Below are 26,177 nucleotides of genomic sequence, written 5' to 3'. Positions count from 1 at the left end.
GCTTATTTAATTTATATGCACAGTACATCATGAGAAATGCCAGGCTGGATGAACCACAAGCTGGAATCAAAGTTGCAGGGAGAAATATCGATAACTTCAGATATGCAGATGACACCACCCTTATGGCAGAAATTGAAGAGGAACTAAGGAACCTCTTGATGAAAGTGAGAGAGGAGAGTGAAAAGGCTGGTTTAACACTAAACATTCAAAAAACAAAGATCATGGCATCTGGTCCCATTACTTCATGGCAAATAGAAGGGGAAACAATGGAAACAGTGACAGACTTTATTTTCTTGGGCTCCAAAATCACTGCAGACAATGACTGCAGCCATGAAATTAAAAGATGCTTGTTCTTTGGAAGAAAAGCTATAACCAACTTAAACAGCATAGTAAAAAGCAGAGACATTATTTTACCCGCAAAGGTCCATATAGTCAAATCCATGGTTTTTCCAGGAATCATGTATAGATGTGAGAGTTGGACCATAACGAAAGCTGAGCATTAAAGAATTGATGCTTTTGAACTGTGGTGTTGGAGAAGACTCTTGCATGTCTTGGACTGTAAGGAGATCCAACCAGTCCATCCTAAAGGAGATCAGTCCTGAATATTCACTGGAAGGACTGATGTTGAACCTGAAGCTTCAATACTTCTGCCACCTGATGCAAAGAACTGACTCATTGGAAATGACCCTGATGCTGGGAAAGATTGAAGGCAGGAGGAGAAGGGGATGACAGAGGATGAGTTGACGTCAGAGGATGAATGACAGGATGGATGACATCACCGACTGCATTGACATTAGTTTGAGGAAGCTCTGGGAGTTGGTGATGGACAGGGAAGCCTGGTGCTCTGCAGTCCGTAGGGTCACAAAGAGTCAGACACGACTGTGCAACTGACTGAACTGAATTTTTCTATGCTTGCTTGGCATGTAGAACTACAGGATTCCCACTGAAATTTGAATTCATATAAACAATGGTATTTTTGGTATAAATATGTTCCACTTCAGAAAACAAATACTTTTTTACTATAAGGACGTCCCAAATATTCAAGTTACACAAAATTACACTAAAAAAATTGATTTTTCTGACATTCAAATTTCACTGTCTCATATTTTTATTTGGCGAACTGTAATAGTAGGAGTTCATTAATATTAAATTTTAAAAATGAATGCTTATATATGGTTCTTTTTTTATTGGTACAAAATAGACATAATATAAAATGTATAATTTTAACCACTTTAAGTGCACAATTCAGGGGCATTTAGTACATTCATGTTGTTGTGCTACCGTCACCATGATCTGCCTCCAGATCTTTCACCATCCCAGACTGAAACTCTGTACCCATGCACACACTATTCTACCTTTTGTCTCTATGAACTTGTCTATTTAAAGTCTCTCATATAACTGGAGCGGGCTTCCCGGATGGCTCAGTGGTATAGAATCTACCTGCAATATAGGAGACACGAATTCAATCCCTGGGTCAGGAAGGTCCCCTAGAGAAAGAAATGGCAACCCACTGCATTATTCTTGCCTGTGAAATTCCCTGGCTAGAGGAGCCTGGAGGGCTACAGTTCATGGGGTCGCAAAGGAGTTCAGCATTACTTAGTGACTAAACAACCACAACAACAGCTTAACTGGAGCCCTGAACCCCTGACACATTGTCTGACTGTGGATCCCTAACAAAGCCTTCTTCCCAACTGCCACTCTGGACTGGCACAATAACCTGTTACAACATGTTCAGTAAGCTACTAGAGCAAATATTTGTTAGTGTAAGTTGCATTCTTTTTTATTATTTTGAAAAATTTACAATCTCTAATACATCACTGGGCATTTTGAAATGATGTGTGGCAACTATAAATTTAATATTTAAAAATCTTTGTTTAATTTTCAGCTCTATTAAAGCAATTTTGTACCATTCTCCATATATATGAGATGGTTGCTAAGGAACTATTCAATGTAAATATCAAGTAATTCAGGTTTGGGCTTCAAAGGGCAAAGAGCTAAATTTTAGAGATCTTTGGAAGATAATAGTGGTTTTCTTTCTTTCTTTTTTTTTTTTTTTGTCCCCACCTTGAAAATGCAGAGAGATATTCTGAAGTCTCCGTTTGTTTCTGTGCAAGATGGATCAACCATGACGCCCGTGCTTGTCTATCATGACACTCATCCCATCTTACAGTGATTAACACCCTCCTTTGAGCTAAGAATTATTCTGTGTGAAAACTGTCTTGTGTATCCTCCTCAGTTCCTTGGGTCTAATAAATTGCTATTTATTTTTGCTTTAAGAAATCAATTATGTTTTGAAGAAATTTTTTAAATGAAAAAAAAAAAAACCTTTAAATATACCACATATTCACCTTTTCAGGCATTTTTATTCCTTCATTAGGATTTAATTCCCTCTCTAGTATAATTTTCCTTTTATCTGAGGAAACCATAGTACCAATATGCTGATAATTTTCTCAACTTTGTCTGGAATAGGATTTCATTTTCCTTAACTTCTGAAAGATATTTTCTCTGAGTATAGAATTCTAGTTTGAAAGGAAAAATTTTCAACACTTTAAAGATGTCATTGCACATCATCTGGATTGCAATTTTTTCTGGAAAGAGATCTGCAATCATATTTTATTTCTTCTGTCTGGTTTTAAGATTTTCTCTTCGTCACTGATTTTCAACAATTTGATTATGATGTGGCATATGTAGGGGGTTTTTGTGTGCTCATCATGATTGGTGTTTCTTGAATTCTTGAATCTGTGAGTTAATAGTTTTATCAAATTTGGAAATTTTTCATTCATTAATTTGTCAGGTATTTCCAGTCTTCCCTTCCCTATTCAGAACTTCAATTATCCATGTTTTAGACCATTTACTATTGTACCATGGGACATTGAAATTCTGTTCATTTTTTTTCAGTCTTTTCTTCCTTCTTATATATCAGTTTGGATAGTTTCTATTGATTTTTATGTCTTCAAGTTCATTGATCTTTTCTTCAGCAGTGTTTAAAAGCTCCATTAAACCTATCCACAAAATATTTTATTTCAACTATTATCTTTTTCAGCTTTAGAAGTTCCATGTGATTTTTTAATTTCTTAGTTATACATGTTATATAAAAATGATTTTATATAAAATAATCTTTTAACATCTTTTATTTCTGTCATTATATTTATATTTGCCATTATACTTATAAGCATATGTATAATCACTTTTAAAACTTCTGCTAAAACCCATCATCCCTATAATTTTGAGGTATATTTCTATTAATTTACATCTTTCTTGCATGAGTCTCTTTTTCTGCTGGCTTACATGTCTTGTAAATTTGTATTGAGTTCTGGACATAACAAAGTTTACTTTGGTCTGTATCATGTTTCACTGTCTTTTAAAGAGAGTTAAATTATTTTGGTAGACATTTAAGTTAGTTTTGGGCTTCCCTGACAACTCAGATGGCAATAAAGAATCTGACCACAATGCAGGAGACCCTGGTTCAAGCCCTGGATCAGGAAAATCCCCTGGAGAGAGAAATGACAACCCACTTCAGTATTCTTGCCTGGAGAATTCCATGGACAGAGGAGCCCAGTGGGGTACAATCCATGGGGTTGCAAAGAGTTGGACAAGACTGAGTGACTAATACTGACTTTCAGATCAATTTAGCTACTTTCATATCAATTTAACACATTTTTAGGGGGAGGGGTGCTTGGTCAGGGAAGGTGAAGAGTAATCTTAACACCGCAAGGGTTGTTTAGCTCCACTGTTAGAGCATGACATTTCTGTGGTCTCCACTGAATACACGGGAAATTCAATGAAGACTCTACCACGGTTTGTGTGTCTGTTTAGTCATTCAGTTGTGTCTGATTCTGTGTGACTCCATGGACTGTAGCCCTCCAGGCTACTCTGTCCATGGGATTCTCTAGGCAAGAATACTGGAGTGGGGTGCCATTCCCTTCTCCAGGGAATCCTCCTGACCCAGGGATGAACCTGGTTCTCTTGCATTGCAGGCAGATATTCTTTACCGCCTGAGCCACCGAGGCTATACCCAGACAAAGATACTGGAGCTCAAATATCTCCCCACCCTGTGAGAGCAGTGATCACTACTCAGCTTACAGATCATCAGTCATTCTTTGACCAGCTTTATGGAGGTTTATTCCATGCATGTGTAGCTCAGTATTCGCCAGTAGACTCTAGGGTAACTCTCATAGATTTCTGGAGCAATTCCTCTGCTTTCCTTCTGTTTCAGATTCTCATCAGTTCAAATTTCAAGTGATTCAGCCTCTTCTAAATCTGATATCTGTCACCTCAACTTAGTGAGACTGTCATATCGTGCTTTGTTTAATTCTCTCCTCACTATATTTCAGAAAGTGCCTTCAGGGACAAATTGGACAGATCATAGGGCTCACTTCATTTTTTTCCTTTTCTCAGTCTTGCACTGTTTGTTGTCCAGTGTATGAAAACATTTGTTTATATTTTTCAAGTTTTACAGTGTTTCTTATTTTAATGGTAGGAGGGCATGTCAGGTCCCAATTACTTTTTATGGCCAAGGATACTAATGAGCCCAGGCCAGATTCTTATCTGTGATTGACTTGTCTTGGCTATTTACAAACGAAATTTCCATTTTTCCCTGCTGTATTAGCCAAGAACTCTGATCTCACTATATAGAAATGTGTTCAGGTTGATTACTCCTGAGAGCTAGAGATAGAACACAGCAATCTTAGAAGAAAAAGTATATAGAGTGGCCTACTCCCTGTGGACATAATTTCTGCTTTAGGGAAAGGACCTTTTCCACACTGCAGCTGGGCCAGATGCCCAGATTGGTGAACTTTATGGCTACCAGGGTTCACTCAGGTCTTGGCCACTATTTCTTAACCCAGGTGGTATTAATTCCATTAATACTCTTTGTTTATGAGCACTTGTGTCTGGTATGGATGAAATATTTCACAGCGAAAATTCAGTTTCACACTGCAATACAATAAAGGATTTGGTAGATCAAGGTTGAAAAAAAATGTAGTTTCTACCCTCAAGGACCTATGAGGTATGTGTGGTAATATAGTTGTGGGCCCAGACTTAAAGAGAGAATTAGAAAATAACAGATAAAAATAGGTGATGGAGAGCGACAGGATATCATTACAGCAAAAAAAAGAAAGAGTTTTACTGTGACTTATTAAATGACTCCAGTAAAGTAAGCAGAAATTAATTAAGCAAAGGAAATGTGTTATTCAGTGTGGTGTACTGTGGGAAAGTTGGGAAGGTCATAAACAGGTGTAAACAAGGGCGTTGAGGCAAGAATGATATGCTAGGTGCAGGAACTATTGGTGTCCTATTTATCTGGGGCATAAAGTGGGAGACTGGGAGTGTCCAAAAGTGAGGTTCAACAACATGAAGAGTTTGCATACCATGTAAATAAAGCTTGGACTTTACAGTGAAAGGGAGTCATTAAAATATTTTGAGAAGAATGATTCCATATTCAGATCTGGTTTTACAGAAATCCTGTGGAGTGTAGAGTTCATATGAATAAGAATAGTGGTTAAAAGAGTCAAAAGTTATTATAGTAATTGAGTTAAGAGAAGATGCTTGTCCCTGAACAAAATTAAGTGATAGTGGGAGTCATTGATAGATTAAGGACCTGGATGATATAATATCCAGAAACTATAAGAGGTACCCTTCATCCTCAAAATTAGAGGAAAAGAGTAAGGGTGAATGGTTTGTCTAAATTATCTCATAGGTAAGGGATGTCCAGTTAAGAGAGATTATATATCATGGCCGCAGTTTTCTCAGTGGAAGTAGCCTGAAACTGAATGGAGAGTTTGATAAGATTTGTGCCAATTTGGATTCGGAGCTGAGGGAGAGGATGCTAAGTACAACTCAAGGGATTAATAGAAGAAGCTGAGGATCCAACCGAGTTTTTTGAAAATATGATTTTATGGAGGCAACATCTGTAAGACTGGGAGATGTTTCACAAGTGGCACTTAACTGTTCAGGTGGAGGAAAGAGAAGGTGATACATTAGAGCTTTGACTGGAATGCTATCGGGAGGAATTGGGAGTATAGCACTTGGGAGTTTTGTTGTTGTTTTTGTTTTGAGCAGTAGTTAAAAGCTTTCTCTAAATAATCAAATCTACCTTCTAAAACTTCTCTCTCATACTCCTATAATGAAGGGGAGAGAAATGTATTCATCAGAATTCCTCTAGGGAAGAACAGTATTACAAGGAAGAATTATTTCTTGATGTTTTGAGTGAGACCCTCAGAGACAAGTTGAAGCGATAAATGATGGTCACTAAAACTATACACGTGAGAGAGGAAGGACGTTTTGTTTTGCTTCAACGGAGAGGAGAGCACAAAATCAGGAAGAGAGAAGAAAAAGAAAGCTGTAGAAGTCTAACCTCAGCACAGTGTAACTTCATTGTCACCTCCAAATATTCAGGATCAATCTCATGGACGCTTGGTGGAAGCTGATTTATTACGTAAACTAAACAAGGGATTGAATTTCACATATATGTTAGTGCAAGCTGTAAGGATGTAGGAAACATAAACACAGGCTGCTGCTGCTGCTAAATCGCTTCAGTCGTGTCCAACTCTGTGTGACCCCGTAGACGGCAGCCCACCAGGCTCCCCAGTCCCTGGGATTCTCCAGGCAAGAACACTGGAGTGGGTTGCCATTTCCTTCTCCAATTAACGAAAGTGAAAACTGAAAGTGAAGTCGTTCAGTTGTGTCTGACTCTTTGCGACCCCATGGACTGCAGCCTCCCAGGCTCCTCCGTCCATGGGATTTTCTAGGCAAGAGTACTGGAGTGGGGTGCCATTGCCTTCTCCAATAGACACAGGAGCTGGAGGCAAAGTAGATCATAAAAATCTAAGCTCCCAGGAGTGGACACTGGTGATTCACACCAACTTTATCTTTAGTGGCAGGAAAGCCTCCACAATAGCTTCTCAGGGGTAGAATTCAAACCAGTCCCTCCATATCTCCTGACTGCCTGGCATGTGCCTTACACATGGGAAGCATTCAATAGATAAACTCCATTCTGAGTCATCTGTCTCAAGGATGCATGCTACCTTTTACAAGAGGAACAGGAAAGAAAATAGTGACTGGATCTGTAACCTTTCACTGCCTTCAAATAAACAACTCAAAGCACAGTTCCGCACTGTCATTTTCATATAACAAGGGCACAACATTTTCAAACACTGGAGTGCTAGGAAAGCACAGGTAAGTGTTCTAAGAAAGACTGGACTAACAGAAACACGCTTGCATTAAGTATCTATTGTGAATTTATGTGGCTGGGCTGTAGGTAAAGCCACTCATAGCAATCTGTACCCAAAGCCATAGGTGTCTGTTTCTAAAGGTTAAATGCTGGCTCTCTGTTCTCCTCTGGCTGGTTCAGGACATTATCTGCCAAAAACTTATCATGTTGGCCACTAAAGTGCCTAATACCAGGTTAACCGATAATCAAGCTAAATTCATGCTTAGGATTCTAGCAAGATAGGAGCGTCACATTTTTTGCTTGTTTGTTTCAATGAAAGGCTTCCAAACAGTCACTAGAGGAAAATGCATTGGTCAAGGTTTAGGGGTTTTTCCCCCATCCTAAATTTTGGATTAAATTGTGAGCTGGAGAGATTTGAGGGGCAGGGGCAGTTTTCTTAGGCCCCTTTAGAGTCTCTGGATGGGTCTGATAATCAAATTGACAAAGATTAACAAGAGAAAAGCATACAAATTTTATTGAATTTTTACATGTACGGGGAGCCTTCACAAGAGAACAAAGACCTGAAGAGGTGCCTAGAACAGGAAGCTGTTATTTTATTCCTCTTAGAAAAAGAAGTAGTAAGTTTGTGAAGAATTGACCAAAGCAGTTTGGGGTATGGGTGGTGAAGAAATAACTAGGAAGGTAAGGGTGAGTTTAACAAGGTCTGTTTGTGCAGATTTCCCCACCTCTGGTAATAAGAATGTTGTCTTTCATTCTGGTACAGGAAGTGAATCTTTCACATATTTTTCTTCTTCTTCAGAGAAGAAGAGTATTGGGGGGTGATGGGAGGTCAGAGTGACCTTCCTGCTTCTGCCCTTTTCAAAAAATAAGGTATTAACGGTAATAAGGTTACCTATTTTAGTGAGTCCAGACCCCATAAGATGGAAACCTTAATTTTGTAACTAATTATGTCTTTAAAAAACCACTCTGGCTTATAAAATATCTGGTGGATATTTTCAGCAGACATATCCAGCTTGGTGGCTCAGATGGTTAAGAATCCACCTGCAATGCAGGAGACCCAGTTTCGATCCCTCGGTCAGGAAGATTCCCTGTAGAAGGGAGTGGATACCCACTCCAGTATTCTTGCCTGGAGAATTCTATGGACAGAGAAGCCAGGGGGGCTACAGTCCTCAGGGTTGCAAGAGTCAGTCATGGCTGAGTGACAAACACTTTCACATTTCAACAGACATAATGGTGATGGGTCCTAAGCAAAAAGGTACCAAACAAGATGAGGTAGTCACTGAAGAAAGGGGAAATAAATGTCCAAGTTCACTTAACATAGATGAAAGGCAGCAACTATTTCACCATTTCATCTTATTCATTTGCTGTCAAGTCTGAAGTAACTCAGACTTTTCCAGCTAACAACATGTTGACTAATAAAAATCCTTAGGGGACTGATTGAACAAATAGATAAGAATTATTCATAAATTAACCATAATTATCATATCAATTGTATGTAAATTAATTACTTCTGAAGTACTTAAGGGTGTTGAAGGTGCTTAGAAATAGTTTATAGTTAATGTTATTTTAAACATTCTGCTTACACTTAGACAATTAAGTCGTGTTGTTTGTAAGTAAGGAATTCTTTTGGGGAAGATGAACTTTATATAAGTATGACTCAATCTCCGAAGTTCTAAAAGCCACAAAAATCTGAATATTGTGGAGTTTTTCTTTTAAAAGTTTTATTGTAGGCTTCTAAATCTTCTCTCTCTCTTTTTTTTTTAAGAGATTTTGGGAAGGAGATCCAGAAGATATGCCTACACTCGACAAGTATTAAAAAAGGTCCAAAGATATACTTCATAAATTATTAAAACCTGGGCTTAAAATATACCCAAATTGGTCACTTTGCATTCCAAAGCACATACAACATCAGAGTAGCCAGGCTGCCATCTTCTATTTAACTATATTCATGTGTCCAATGGAATGTAGGGAGGGAATAATCTCTTCCTCTGCTTATTTAAGTTCTCCAATTTGGACCTGTAAATTAGACTGACAAAAGACAGATTAACAAGAGAAAAGCAAACAGAAGTTTATTAACATGTATATCCCAGGTATGAAAGGAGAGACTCAGGGATTAGTAACTCAAAGGGATGGCTAGACCTTCAGTTCATACAGTATTTTAACAAAGGAATAAAAATTTTTAAAGAAGTAACAAGACAAAGGAAAAGGAGCCTCTAGGTCTCAAATTGTTAGAAGATAAATATCTGTGTATCCAATGGTTAGTAAAGGCTAGTTAGTAAACTTTGTTATGCTGATTCCTCTGGTGCTGTCTCCAAGCTGATGAGGGTCTAAATTTCTAAATCTGTCTCTAGTGGGGGACATCTTTGTAAATGTTTGTTCTCCTTTTAAACAAATTAGGAGGAGAACAGAGGACTTTTCTTTCATCTGCTTCTTCTCAATTGCCTTCAGCTCAAAATCATTCTTATGCCAAAGTGGCGTATTTGGGGTGGCAAATTCTTCTACTCTCAGGGACAAGATTTTGTTTGCTGCTGTTAAAACAGCAAACTTCTGTATTGGTAGACAATATAAAAAAGAGATAGCTTTTGATGAGACATAAATAAGCCATGCTGCTTGTTAATAACAAAAGAAAATATTTGTCCATTGCATTAATCAAGGTAAAATCAAAATAATATCAGATTACTAGCATTAACATTGTTACTGATCTCAGGTTCAGCTTTCACTGCTCAAAAGCCAATAATTTGAGAGACAAGTGTACGTAGAAGGAAAGGTGCTTAATCAAAATAATATCAGATTACTAGCATTAACATTGTTACTAATCTCAGGTTCAGGTTTCACTGCTCAAAAGCCAATAATTTGAGAGACAAGTGTCCGCAGAAGGAAAGGTGCTTTAATCAGAAAGGCAGGCAATCTGGGGAGATGGTGGATGTGTGTCCAGAGACTAACTCCAAAGATTCTGCTGAGTCATGACAGTTTTTAAAGTTTTAAAAGGGGGAAGAATCTCAGTAAGTCATCAGGTCAGGAGGTTGGGTTCTAGTCATTCTCCATTGAGTGCCGACTGGCTGACTCTCTCTTCAGATGTTATTTTACCAGAGTGATCTGCCTGGAGGAATCCTTTGGGAACTGTTAGGAGTAGAGAGCTAATTATTCTTTACTTAATTCTTCATTCTTCTTTATAGATAGGAAAAAAATCAACAAGTTAGACAAGGCTGGTGTGCATTCAGGAGAGCATAAGTCAGGTGTTAGTTTTGACAGCTTAGTGATCTCTTTCCTATAATTAGATTCTTTTAAGGTTAGAGGAGAATAGAAATTGGCAAACAGGAAAGGGGCAAAAAAGCTGCTTTCAATATCAGTGGGAAAATACCCAATTCTCCTTTTTAGAAGCTTCAAATCAAAGACAATCTCCAGGCTATACTAAGTGTCATGAAAAAGTTACTGACATAAATATCTTGGTGCTTTATGTATTTCAGTATTTTAGAGAAACTATGAACTCTTTATTTGGCTTTTCCCCCTCTTCAGAGATATCAAGAGTCTCCAATAGGTAACAGTTTTACAAAACAGTCTTGTAACTTTCAAAAATTTAAAAGTGGAAATATCTACCCTGATTTCCTACCAAAACATCTTATAGGAACCTCACGTATTCTGCTGCTTAAAACCTTCCAACAGCTTCTTGTTGCATTGCCTTTAGGATAAGGTTCAAAATCCTTTCTTTTTGTTGTTCAGTTGCTAAGTCATGTCTGACTCTTTGTGACTCCATGAACTGCAGCATGCCAGGATTCCCTCTATCTCCCAGAGTTTGCTCAAACTTATGTCCATTGAGTCGGTGATGCCATCCAAACACATCATCTTCTGTCGTCCCACTTCTCCTCCAGCCCTCAATCATTCCCAGCATCAGGGTCTTTTCCAAAGAGTTGGCTATTTCCATCAGGTGGCCAAAGTATTGAAGATTCAGCTTCAGCATCAGTCCTTCCAATGAAAATTCAGGGTAGATTTCCCTTAGGATTGACTGGTTTGATCTCCTTGCTTTACAAGGGACTCTCAAGAGCCAAACTTCTTAGGTAGGCACACACAGACATTTCATTACCAGGTTGTCTCTTCACACTCCATTCCTTACAACAAAATCTCCAACACCATTATTACCTCTCTGTACAGGTTCCGTGGAAAAGGAAATGGCAACCCACTCCAGTATTCTTGCCAGGAGAATCCCATGGACAGAGGAGCCTGGCGGGCTATAGTCCCTGTGATCACGAGAGTCAGACATGACTTAGTGACTAAACCACCACCACCACAGGTTCCAAAGACTTCATTCTATCTCCTGACACGCTCTTTTGCACGTGCTGTTTCCTCTTATCTGAAATGCTCTTGCCTGTCTCATTTATTGGCAACCTGAGGCCTGAAGCTTCAACCACCCAGAGAACTCTCTCTATCTCACATTCTCCCCAATACTGCAGGCCTTCCTTTATGCTTCCGATTTTACGAGAGCTGTACTGAATTTTCTTTTTTTTTTTTTGCACTGAATTTTAATAATTGATTTTCCTAGCTCCTCCTTAACAGTTCAGTTCAGTTCAGTTGCTCAGTCACGTCCAACTCTTTGTGATACCATGGACTATAGCATGGCAGACCTCCCTTTCCATCACCAACTCCCGGAGTTTACTCAAACTCATGTCCATTGAGTCGGTGATGCCATCCAACCATCTCATCCTCTGTTGTCCCCTTCTCCTGCCTTCAATCATTCCCAGAATCAGGGATTTTTCCGATGAGTCAGCTCTTTGTATCAGGGGCCCAAAGTACTGGAGTTTCAGCTTCAGCATCAGTCCTCCCAATGAATACTCAGGACTGATTTCCTTTAGGATGGATTGGTTGGATCTCCTTGCAGTCCAAGGGACTCTCAAGAGTCTTCTCCAACACCACAGTTCAAAAGCATCAGTTCTTTAGCACTCACCTTTCTTAATAGTCCAACTCTCACATCCATACATGACTACTGGAAAACCATAGCTTTGACTAGTAGGACCTTTGCTGGCAAAGTAATGTCTCTGCTTTTTAATATGCTGTCTAGGTTGGTCATAACTTTTCTTCAAACGAGCAAGCTTCTTTTAATTTCATGGTTGCAGCCACCATCTGCAGTGATTTTGGAGCCCCCCAAAATAAAGTCTGTCACTGTTTCCATTGTTTCTCCATCTATTTACCATGAAGTGATGGGACCAGATGCCATGATCTTAGTTTCTAAATGTTGAGTTTTAAGCCAACTTTTTCACCCTTCTCTTTCACTTTCATCAAGAGGCTCTTTAGTTCTTCTTCACTTTCTGCCATAAGGGTGGTGTCATCTGCGTATCTGAGATTATTGATGTTTCCCCTGGCAAACTTAATTCTACCTTGTGCTTCATCCAGCCCAATGAAGTACATTTCACCTGATGTACTCTGCATATAAGTTAAATAAGCAGGGTGACAATATACAGCTTTGATGCACACCTCTCCCGATTTGGAACCAGTCTTGTTCCATGTCCAGTTCTAACTGCTGCTTCCTGACCTGCATACAGATTTCTCAGGAAGCAGATCAGATAATCTGGTATTCCCATCTCTTTCAGAATTTTCCACAGTTTGTTATGATCCACACACTCAAAGGCTTTGGCATAGTCAATAAAGCAGATGTAAATGTTTTTCTGCAACTTTCTTGCTTTTTTGATGATCCAACAGATATTGGCAATTGAATCTCTGGTTCCTCTGCCTTTTCTAAATCTGGCTTGAACATCTGGAAGTTCATGGTTCACATGTTGTTGAAGCCTGGCTTGGAGAATTTTGAGCATTACTTTGCTAGCATGTGAGATGAGTGCAATTGTGCAGTAGTTTGAGCATTCTTTGGCATTGCCTTTCTTTGGGATTGGAATGAAGATTGACCTTCCAGTACTGTGGCCACTGTTGAATTTTCCAAATTTGCTGACATATTGAGTGCAGCACTTTCATAGCATCACCTTTCAGGATTTGAAATAGCTCAACTGGAATTCCATCACCTTCACTAGCTTTGTTCATAGTGATGCTTCCTAAGATCCACTTGACTTCACATTCCAGGATGTCTGGCTCTAGGTGAGTGATCACACCATCGTGATTATCTGGGTCATGAAGATCTTTTTTGTATAGTTCTTCTGTGTATTCTTGCCACCTCTTCTTACTATTTTCTGCTTCTGTTAGGTCCCTGCAATTTCTGTCCTTTATTGTGCCCATCTTTGCATGATGATCCCTTGGTATCTCTAATTTTCTTGAAGAGATCTCTAGTCTTTCCCATTCTATTGTTTTCCTCCATTTCTTTGCATTGACCACTGAGGAAGGCTTTTTTATCTCTCCTTGCTCTCCTTTGGAACTCTACATTCAAATGAGTATATCTTTCCTTTTCTCCTTTACATTTCATTTCTCTTCTTTTCACAGCTATTTGTAAGGCTTCCTCAGACAAACATTTTGCCTTTTTGCATTTCTTTTTCTTGGGGATGGTCTTGAGCCCTGCCTCCTGTACACTGTCACGAACTCTGTCCATAGTTCTTCAGGCTCTCTGTCTATCAGATCTAATCCTTTGAATCTATTTGTCAGTTTCACTGTATAATCATAAGGGATTTCATTTTCCCTATTTTCTTCAGTTTAAGTCTGAATTTGGCAATAAGGAGTTCATGATCTGAGCCACAGTCAGCTCCTGGTCTTGTTTTTGCTGACTGTGTAGAGCTTCTCCATCTTTGGCTACAAAGAATATAATCAATCTGATTTCAGTGTTGACCATCTGGTGATGTCCATATGTAGAGTCTTCTCTTGTGTTGTTTGAAGAGGGTGTTTGCTATGACCAGTGCATTCTCTTGGCAAAACTCTATTAGCCTTTGCCTTGCTTCATTCTGTACTCCAAGGCTAAATTTGCCTGTTACTCCAGGTGTCTCTTGACTTCCTAGTTTTGCATTCTAGTCCCCTATAATGCAAAGGACATCTTTTTTTTGGTGTTAGTTCTAGAATGTCTTGTAGGTCTTCATAGAACTGTTCAACTTCAGCTTCTTCAGCATTACTGGTTGGGGCATAGACTTGGATTAGCATGATATTGAATGGTTTGCCTTGGAAACGAACAGAGGTCATTCTGTTGTTTTTGAGAATGCATCCAAGTACTGCACTTGGACCATTTTGTTGATTATGATGGCTACTCCATTTCTTCTAAGGGATTCTTGCCCACAGTAGTAGATATAATGGTCATCTGAGTTAAATTCACCCATTGCAGTCCATTTTAGTCCACTGATTCCTAAAATTTCAATGTTAACTCTTGCCATCTCCTGTTTGACCACTTCCAATTTGTCTTGATTCATGAACATACCATTTCAAGTTCCTATGCAAGATTGCTTTTTATAGCATTGGACTTTACTTCTATCCCCCATCACATTCACAGCTGGTTGTTGTTCTTTCTTTCTGGAGTTATTTCACCACTGATCTCCAGGAGCATATTGGGCATCTTCTGAGCTGGGGAGTTCATCTTTCAGTGTCCCATAATTTTGCCTTTTCATACTGTTCATGGGGTTCTCAAGGCAAAAACACTGAAGTGGTTTGCCATTCCCTTCTCCAGTAGACCATGTTTGTGCCTCTTGGAGGGCACAGGCAGAACCTTGTGTGCACCAGGACCCAGGAGAAAGGAGCAGTGTCCCCACAAAAGACTGACCCAGATTTGCCTGTGAGTGTCCAGGAGTCTCCAGCGGAGGCGTATGTTGACGGTGGCCTGCTGCAGGGTTGGAGGCACTGAGTGTAACAGTGCATGGAGCTTCTGAAGGCGGTCACCATTATCTTCATTACCTCCACCATAGTTTGGCCTCAGGTAAATAACAGGGAGGGTAGGCAGCCCCACCCATCAACAGAAAATTGGATTAAAGATTTACTGAGCAAAGCCCTGCCCATCAGAACAAAACCCAGTCTCCCCCTCAGTCAGTCTCTCCTGTCAAGAAGCTTCGATAAGCCTTTTATCCTTTTCCATCAGAGGGCAGACAGACTGAAAACCACAATCACAGAAAACTAACTAATCTTATCACATGGACCACAGCCTTGTCTAACTCAGTGAACCTATGAGCCATGCTGTGTAGGGCCACCCAAGATGGATGGGTCACGGTGAAGAGTTCTGACAAAATGTGGTCCACTGGAGAAGGGAATGGCTCCTCCTTCTACCAGAAGTCAAATTAGATGAGGCTGAGGACTGTTGGACTGTTTTGTTTCTTTGCTTGTTTTCATCCTTATGGCTTCAGTACCTCACACAGAGATTTAAGATATGGTACATTTCTAGTAAATTATATGTTAAATAACTTAATTTTCAAAAATTTTGAACAGCCACAGTCAATGTATTTCCATACTTACACAGACAGTGTTATACTGCAGTCTCATACTGTTTTATCTTCTTCTAAGTTTCTTCTTAAATATTATTTTATCAGAATTGGCTTCCCTAATTTCCCTATTAAAACACATCACTCAGTTCTCATTTATTGCCTTTTTCCTACCCTGCCTTGCTATTTTTCTATCTAGCAGTTATCATCTCCTGACATATATATGAATATATATGAGTTTATGCATACATGAATATATACACACACACATATAGTGTGATTATATTCCTAGTCCCTAAAATAGAGTCCGAAACATAGAAAGTGTAAATTCTTTCATTTAACAAATATTTATTGTTAATAAGATTAGTATTTTGTAGATCCAGGCACCATTCTAAAGGCTTGGGGTACATTGATGAGCAAAGAGCTTTCCCTTGTGAGTGTCCAGGGTGAGAGACTATTGAAGGAAAGAAAGGAAACAAAAAATAAGTTTAATACAAAAGGAAATTGTTTACTATATTGAAAGATGTTATGAAGTGAAAGTAGGGTAAAGAGGATCAGATTTGCTACGGGGACAATTTACACTATTATTAAATAGGACAGTCAAACAAATATTTATGAATAAATAAACATTTATTGATTATATAAATATGTATTGTGTGAACACATACTTGTCTAATGAATGAATGAATATCTCTTATTGCATGTGGTCAACTATTTTATACCTATTTAAACTTGCAATAGTTAAATAACTTTGGCTCACCAACAACAACATGAATGGTAACTTCTAGAGTGGAAACTTATTTTTGTTTGAACTGGATATTTCACCTCATGTAAAAAGGAATCGAAAATCTATATTTTCAAGTAAAATAACCTGATCATAGACTCTTCAAGTTGGAAGGAAACCTATACACCTCTAATCATGCCATTTCACAATATTTCTTTTAGCAAAAAATCATTTAGTGCCACCCAGTTTAGGCAACTGACACAAGAGCCAGCTCTCCTGAACTACTCATCCTTTGCTCTTTCCATTTCTAATTCAGACAGTCTTTTCTGAATCAAATTATTAGCTTTATATAAATGCAACACACTTTATATCAATAGGTAAAGTCAATTTGTTTTTCTGTATTTCAGTCTTCCAAACTATGAAACAGGATAAGGAGGAAAAGATATGCCATCTACTGTCCAGCAAGATCACTAGAAATAATAATTTCTAAGTAAACTTTCTCCTAACTTTCCACTTTAGCTCATTTGTCTTATATATCTAATCACTTATTCATATATTCAAACATTTTTATTGAGTGTCAATTCTGGTCCAGGCACTGTGCTAAGCATGTACAATAGAGAGATGATTACCACTTGATTTAGCGAAGTCTATTCATTAATTCATTTCATAATGATTTATTGACTATTTGCTTTGTGCCAGGCATTGTTCTAAGTGTTGGAAGAGCAACAAAGGACAAAAAATGCAAATTTATTGTTCTCCTGTAGTTTGCATTTTGGGCGATGAGACAAATAATAATCAATTAAACATTTAGACATACAGTATACTCTTAGGCTGTTAATTCTTAAGGAGAAAAAAAGAAGTAAGGCAGAGAATAAAGTAATGGAAAAGAGTTGTTATTTCAAGCAGAACTGTTTGGGAAGGCCTCTCTGAGGTGGGGTCACTTCTGAACAAGACTAGAAGGAAGGCAGAAAAACATGCAAAGAGAGAAAAGCATTCAAGACAGCCCAGCCTGAGGCTGACATGCTTGGCAGTAGATTCTGGATTCAGCAAGGTGGCCTGTGTCAGTGGTATGCTGGAACTGGCTTGTGCACGGGCTTGAGAACCAACTAGGCTCACATCTTCCCAAATTCATGTTTATGGCTTGAAATCAAACATGGAGGAAATATTTGAAAGTGAAAGTGAAAGAAAGTGAAGTCATCAGTCATGTCTGACTCTTTGCAACCCCATGGACTGTAGTCCACCAGGTTCCTCTGTCCATGGGATTTTCCAGGCATGAAGACTGGAGTGGGTTACCATTTCCTTCTCCAGGAGATCTTCCCAACCCAGGGATTGAACTCAGGTCTCCTGCGTTGTAGGCAGACGCTTTACCTAGCCACATGCAAATCAGCAAACATGACCAATCAGAGCTTTTCTCCCAGTTGTGAAACATTTTCCAGTGTTCAGCCTCTGTTCCCATGCACTGAGGCAGAGGAGAGTAGTGGTGGTGAGATTATCTCAGGGGGCAGATCTGACTTCCATGAGACCGGTTCACATGGTGGAGATCTGGCCAAAAGCTTATGCTTGTTTTCTTAAGCATCCCTACAATTTCCCCACACTACATTTACTTTTTCCAATTGGCAGAGTATGAGTCCCAATTAATGTGTAGAGAGAATCTTAACCTTTACCCTTTATATATAAACAGTAGATTTCATTTATTAATCCAGAACCTAGAAATGCAGATAAACAGCGGTTAAAAGCAAAATAAAATATTTATTAAATGCAAGTAATACAAAGAATTTGACTAGCTTGTTAGCTTAAGGGGACAAATAGAGCAAGAGTGAAAATGAGAAAGAGAGAAACTCAAGAACAGGAAAACCATTGGGCCTTAGGAAGGACTGAAATAGGAACTGGAAAGCCTGATAGTCGAGCAGCATAAACACTCATTCAGTTTTATTCTTTCTTTGCATCAGCTACATTCTTTTAATCCTTCTACAGACCAGTTATCTATACTCATTAGCTCATATGGTAGAATTCATTTGCTAGAATATGATTGTTTTACTTCTGGATTCAGATGTTACCTTTCTAACCACATAAGAAGGCCAGTTGAAAGATTTTTCTCCTACCTCTAAATTTCTAGGTGGAAGAATCTGACTGATTCAGTTTCCTAAGCTGCACACCCCTAGTCTAATTACCTATGTCCAAAGGAGCTGGGCTCTCACAATACAAATCTGACTGCTGGAAGCCCATCCATGTAAAAAGAGTCAAGGAATGAAGAAGGAGGTAGATGTTTTTATGGGTAAAGCAAATATCCTATAAGTGCTCACATCAAAATACTTCAGATCTGATTCTAGAGTAGAAAATAACTCTAAAATTAGAGTTCAATCTACCGCCAAATGCAGTGACTTCTGCTATCCTCTCTCTGACCCATGGATGTATTCAGTATCTGCTTGGATAGCAGAAAGCTGACTAAAGCCTGAGGCAGCTCATTCCAGAGTGAGGCAGTTTCATTGTTAAAAGGTCCATTCGTACACAGAGCTGAGATCTCTATAACTTCAATCCATTCTGCTTTGTGGAACAATATATGCCTAAATTCTTCCTGGCAGCCCTTTATTCATTAGAAGGGGGTCGCAGAGAGTCGGACACGACTGAGCAACTGAACTGAACTGAACTGAACTAACACGTTCTTCACTGATGTTCCCCAGAGTAAAAACATTTCCAACTCCTTCATTCTTTTTCTCTGGTATGAATCACCTATCCTTCATACTTTAATAATTAGTTTGCTTTCAGTTGCCTAAAAAAGATATTTTTGTTTCAAGTGTATAAAGCCCTAAAGGAATCACCTTGGCTCACATCATTGGCAAGTCCAGAGTTTTCTGCAAGTGGGTGATCCAGCAGCTAGGTTGCTCATTCATCCTTTAACAAAGGATTGAGGAGCACCGACTATGTGCCAGGCATTTGTACTAGGCACTCGAGGTATGTCAGGCCCCAAATAAACCACCATTCTACAGCTTATATTCTAGTGGAGAAAGACTTACGGTAAACAATAAATGTAAAAATATAAACAAATTGAATAGTAAGTTAGAATGTGGTAGGTGCTTTTACTAAAATAAAAAAGTAGAACAAGGAAAGGGGGCTGAGATTATTGAGAGTGGGGTACAAAGGCTGTATCAGGGTAACATTCTTTGAGATTTGAATGAAGACTTAAAGATGAAGACTTTATTGAGGGTGTACATAGGAGATGGGCAGGGGATATTTGAAGGAAGAGAAGAGAAACAGATTTAGAGAAGATACTAAGGTGAGACAGTGCCTGCAATATTCTAACAGGAAAGGCCAGTACATCAGTAAGGAATGAGTATAAAAAAGGAGAGTCACTAAAGATGAGGACAGAGACAGGACAGGGGACCAGATCATGTCAGATTTATAAACCTTTGTAAGGACCTTGCCTTTTACTCAAAGTGAAATCAAGCTCCATTTCCAGCTTCTGAGCAGAGTAGTGACAAGATTTTGCTTACAAAAGAAACTTCCTGGCTCCTATTAAAAATAGATTATTGGAAAGATAAGGAAGCTGTGGTACATATACACCATGGAATATTACTCAGCCAGTAAAAAGAATTCATTTGAATCAGTTCTAATGAGATGGATGAAACTGGAGCCCATTATACAGAGTGAAGTAAGCCAGAAAGATAAAGACCATTACACTATACTAACACATATATATGGAATTTAGAAAGATGGTAATGATAACCCTATATGCAAAACAGAAAAAGAGACACAGATGTACAGAACAGACTTTTGGACTCTGTGGGAGAAGGCGAGGGTGGGATGTTTCAAGAGAACAACATCGAAACATGTATATTATCTAGGGTGAAACAGATCACCAGCCCAGGTTGGATGCATGAGACAAGTGCTCGGACCTGGTGCACTGGGAAGACCCAGAGAGATCGGGTAGAGAGGGAGAAGGGAGGGGGGATTGGGATGGGGAATACATGTAAATCCATGGCTAATTCATGTCAATGTATGACAAAAACCACTACAATATTATAAAGTAATTAGCCTCCAACTAATAAAAATAAATGAAAAAAAAAAAAGAATGTAGTATAAAGAAAAACAAATAGATTATTGGAAGGGAAGAGTTTCTTTCTGTCCTTCTGAGGGTTTATGTTTAGGTAGTCTCCTGTTGTGATTTTAGTGTGGTTACCAGCACTGATCAGAACTACATGCTTCCATGTTTGTGTCTATGAGATTTCATGCTGACTGACCCATCCTTAACACAACCTCTGTTTTCAATGGAATGCCATGCTCTGATTAGCCTTAGGTCTGGATGACCTGAAATTATCACTATGGAAGGAGGGGGATGATTACTTTGATTGGCTTACCCCTCACCAAATTGCATGGCTATCCATAAAGAGGAGAGGTCTGCCAACAATATTGTTTTCTACAATTATCCTCGTACAACTATTTTTTTTTTTTTAACACATTCCAACTAAACAAAGTCCATGGGAAAAATTTGAGTCAAATATAATGAAACTATTACCTTCTTAATTGAATACTTTTATTTTATTAAGAATCCTAACTGCTTTGGGTCAATGCTTCATTTTTTCTGTATAGAATGTATCATCAAGCCACATACCCCTTAACATGTAGAACCTTTTACAGTTGATTTTTTAAAACCTAAATAGAAGAATTTACATTTATATTCCTATTGAATTCCTTTCAGTATCATTTTGAATACTGATTGTATCTTCCTAATATAAAGTACCTGTCACTTGCAAATTTGGAAAAAATATTAAATACATTATAAATATTAAATACATTAAATAAGGACAAAATCATATTTGTTTCTTCTTCTTTAAAACATACCTTATTTTCTCTAATAGAAAATGGGTGTAGAGGGTAAGAGAATCAGACTTGAAGTAACAATGCTCCAACAGAAATATCTGTTGCAAGATAATTAAGAGATTTAGCCAAATCTGAACAATTTTCAGCTCTCATTTCTCATTTTTCATTGCTGGTGTTAAGGAGTAAATGTATTCAAATTACTTTGAACACTCTAGATTATTAAAATGGATTTTGAAAAGGCTGAAGGTTTCCATTTGTTATTTGGTTCCTTACTGTGTGAAGTTACCAAAGAAAGTTAGTTTGGAAGAGTTACTCATTCCGGGAATGAGCTTCAAAGCTGTAGTTTTATTTGCAGACCACTTGTCAGTCATCATTTGTGTGGTTATTTGCATAAAGGTAAGTAAATTATAATGTGGATTTTATAATACATTTATACTATTTCATAGTTTATGATATTATAAAACAAAACGATGTTGTTTCTTTTGTATTTAGCATATTTTTCATCTTTTACTTTTCTGCACATTTTTCTTTATTTTTTCACATTCGCTCCCTTAGTTTAGTTCTTTATGCATGATCATTCTAAAAACTGCTGATCCGCTTAAACTATTGTGTTCTCTTCCAAGAATAATCTTTATTATATGCACAATATAGGAAGGACAGCCAGCTATGCTGAGCTTTTTTCAGTGAACATGTAGATAAGCAGTCACTTTTGCAGAATACAAAAGAGGCAATGTTTGTGCTAAGACAGTCCTTTGCTCGCTGCCATCTAATCCTTTCTTTTTTTAATGTAAAATTTATTTTTACCAAAGTAACACATGCACAAAACTTAAAAAGTAAATAGTTTTGGAAGATTTATCATGAAATAAACAAAATCCAAACTATATTCTTTTGTCTCACTCTTTTCTTATCCCTAAGTATTACGCCACAGAAACAACTGCATTCAACTCTTTCCTGATTTTCCTGGTATTTACCTCCATGCTTCTGAACAGTATGTTCATCTGCCATTTTCTCATCTATAAATGCTAGACATTATCTATTGGCTTCCTACTTTGGAACAGGAGAATTTGCATTCCCATCACATACACATATGCATACATCCATGCTTCTCCTCCATCCTCCCATGAAATTGCTTCACACTCTTAATTTTATTAATATTCAGTGCTTACGTTTTTATGGAGATGTAACTATTTTTATAACTGATTCACAGTGTACATAATTATATCTCCTTACAACTTTTTATTTATTTTGAAGCTAATTTTTAAAAAATTTTCATGTATCTTTTATTAATTTTACCCCTAAGCTGGCCAACAGTGCTATAAAACTCTGCTCAATATAGTCAGACATTTTCAGTCTATAAGTTCCGTGTTTTTCCTTGGAGACATGTTTTCTGGAGCTCTCTGGTCTCATACTGCATTGGAACCCTAGGACTGCTATATGGCTGTATAGCTGTTGGTCTAGGCCTTCTTTCATTGGTACCTAATTTTCTTCTCTTACATGTTGGATCTCTGGTTTCCTGGGTACCATGTCTTCTTTACTGATACAATGCTTCATTGGGAAATATGTCTTTCAGAAGACTGACGAATTACAAGTGTGTAGGGAATAAACTTTTTGACATTTAGTATATCCAGAGGTGGGTTTCCCTGGTGGCTCAGCTGGTAGAGAATCCACCTGCAATTTTGGAGACCTGGGTTTGATCCCTGGGTTGGGAATATCCCCTGGAGAAGGGAAAGGATGCAGGTCAAGAAGAAAGAGTTAGAACCAGATATGGAACACCAGACTGGTTCCAAATTGGGAAAGGAGTACGTCAAGACTGTATATTATCACCCTGTTTTTTAACTTACATGCAGAGTACATCATGGGAAATGCCAGGCTGGATGAAGCACAAGCTGAAATCAAGAAGAAGAAATATCAATAACCTCAGATACACAGATGACACCACCCTTATGGCAGAAAATGAAGAAGAACTAAAAAGCCTCTTAATGAAAATGAAAGAGGAGAGTGAAAAGCTGGCTTAAAACTCAACAATCCCAAAATGAAGATCATGGCATCCAGTCTCATCATTTCATGGCAAACAGAAGGGGAAACAATGAAAACAGTGACAGACTTTGAGCTCCAAAATCACTGCAGGTGGTGACTGCAACCATGAAATTAAAAGATACTTGCTCCTTGAAAGAAGCTATGACCAACCTAGACGGCATATTAAAAAGCAGAGACATTACTTTGCCAACAGAGGTCCATCTAGTCAAAGTTATTTTTCCAGTAGTCATGTATGGATGTGAGAGTTGGACTATAGAGAAAGCTGAGCCCTGAAGAATTGATGCTTTTGAACTGTGGTGTTGGAGAAGACTCTTGAGAATCCCTTGGACTGCAAGGAGATCCAACCAGTCAATCCTAAAGGAAATCAGTCCTGAGTATTCATCAGAAGGACTAATGCTGAAGCTGAAAGTCCAATACTTTGGCCACCTGATACAAAGAAATGACTCATTGGAAAAGACCCTGATGCTGGGAAAGATTGAAGGCAGGAAGAAAAGGGGACAACAGAGGATGAGATGGTTGGATGGCATCACTGATTTGACAGACATGAGTATGAGCAAGCTCTGGGAGTTGGTGATGAACAGGGAAGCCTGGCATGCTGTAGTCCATGGGCTGCAAAGAGTCTGACTGAGCAACTGAACTGAACTGAACTGATATCTAGAGGTATCTTTATTCTACTTTCACAATTGATACTTTGGAAAGGAATCCTTTCAGTACTCAGCTTTGTGGGATATTTGCCTGAGGTGGAGGAGGGAGGTGGGCATTGACAGGTGAAATTAGTACAGTTTTACTTTGGATGTTTCTTATTATAAGTGAGGCTGAGGATTTATAATTTTTGCTTTTACTTTCCTATGATGTTTGTTAATATTTCATTCATATGCTTTCCCATTTTTAAAATTTGGTTGTTGGACTTTGATTTTTTTATTTTTAGGTGTATATTAGAGATATCAGCCCTTTTTAATGATAAGAATTGGTAATATTTTCCAGCAAGGACTCAAGGACCTGGAAGGTAATTTGGTAGGATCTTTTAAAATAAAAAGTGTATTCTACCCAGAAATTTATAGTATCTATCCAGAAGAGATATTCATACATGTGAAAAATGACCTAGAAATAGGAATATTCATCACAAAATTTTTTGTAAATAGCAAGATTGGAGGCAACATAAGTATTATCTATGAGTTCTAGTTAAATAAATCATTATTCTTATTTGATGGAATATTATGCAGCTATATATAAAGAATGGGGGCTTCCCTGGTGGCTCAGTGGTAAAGAAAAACTGCCTGCCAAAGCAGGAGACATGTGTTTGATCCCCGGGTTGGGAAGGTCCCCTGGAGAAGAAAATGGCAACCTACCCTAGTATTCTTGCCTGGGAAATCCCATGGACAGTGGAATCTGGTGGGCTATAGCCCATAGCGTTGCAAAGAGTCAGACACGACTGAGGAAATGAGCTTGCACATTGACATATATAAAGAATAAAATAGTTCTTAATGTGGTTACTGATAAGGACAGATCTCTAAAATATATTCTTAAGTTAAAAAATAAGTTATAGGACAATGTGTACTATGGTTACTACTTATTTTTTAACTCTGTATGTAGTCAATTTATACATTAAAATATATGTGGAAGAATATACCAGTAAACTGGTAGGATGGGTTTCCTCAGTAGCTAAAGATATGTGCTTTTTTTGGTTGACAGATTTATTGATATACAAATTACATATTATGAAAATCATCAGTATTAAGTATATAATTCAATGAATTTTTTTATATTTAGTATATTGTATAACTATCACCACAATTACTTTTAGAATATTTCCATTAGCCTAAAAATACATACTCCCCCAGAATTATCTAATTGACCCTACGATTATTTCCTCTTTTCATAAGAAGGAAAGCAGCATAAAAAAGTTAAAGGAAGTCTTTAGTAATATAGGCATGAAAGATGTAAAGCTAGGAATAAAATCAGAATATTATGAAAAGATCCTATCTCCTATTTTTAGTGCATCAATATTAGACCTCATTTTGACTTAACATACACTGAAATTTAGATTTAATCATTGTTCACATAGGTTTAAATCTCTGTAAAAGGTCAAAACATTTACCACTCAGAGGAGAAAGATCATTATACTGAAAAAAGATATTGAAATGAAAATAATACTGTACAGGCACTTCAACTTTTATTGCCTTATTTTGTTAGGAAGTCATAAACACTAATATAGTCTTGTCATATATTATAAACGTTGATCATCTGCTAATGTTGAGATTAATAATTTCCACCATGGTTAACTCATAAAATCACACAAATCTCAATTTGGATGAGGTTTTAGAAATTTATCTGTGACATTTTCTCAGATTTATTCCACTAGATATCAGCCAATCTAATTATGTTAGTGATGTGTTTAACCTTTGTGAAAGTCTTCATATAGATTTATTTATATGAATATTATTGGTGCTAAAAAATCCAAGGGCCAAAAATTTGCAACCTGTTCCTTCTCAAGTGAATAATAATACTTAGTAACAACAACAACAAAATAGGATGATGATAGCACCCTTTATTCCTTTATTGAGCATTTACTATATGCTCTAGTGAGCTAGAGTTCTGCTTTACATACATTAGGACTTTTAAGTTCAGTCATCTGGGAGGAAGGGCTTATTTTTAATCCCATTTTTATTTACAGTAGAGGAAATCCCACTAACATCAGTAAATGAAACTTTTTCCTGGAGAGGTTAATGAACATGTCTAGTGTCACACATCTACTAAACGAAAAGAGCTCTGATTTGATTCCAATCGTTAATCAGCATGCTTTTGTGATGTAGTTGTTGCATTAGTCTCACTTCTGGTTTTACGTTGTATCATCCTTTTATTTCTTCATTTCACTTTATATATTTTACCTACTACTTTTTGTGTCTTGACTTGTAAGGAAACTTAATTTTTTTCTAGAAAGTGATGGGTTTAAATAAGTAAGCACACTATTTTCTGTCCATAGTCTTGTATTTTATTAGGAGAAAAAAAAAAAAGAAAAACACGTTTTTGTGAACATTATAGTTTGGACTTGGTTAACAGGGTAAAGTTTTTTTGTTTGTTTTGCCACCTAAGGACAGGTTTCCTT

This window comes from Cervus canadensis, chromosome 2, assembly GCF_019320065.1.
Source record: "Cervus canadensis isolate Bull #8, Minnesota chromosome 2, ASM1932006v1, whole genome shotgun sequence".
NCBI lineage: Eukaryota > Metazoa > Chordata > Mammalia > Artiodactyla > Cervidae > Cervus > Cervus canadensis.
Note: the sequence above shows the minus strand (reverse complement) of the source record.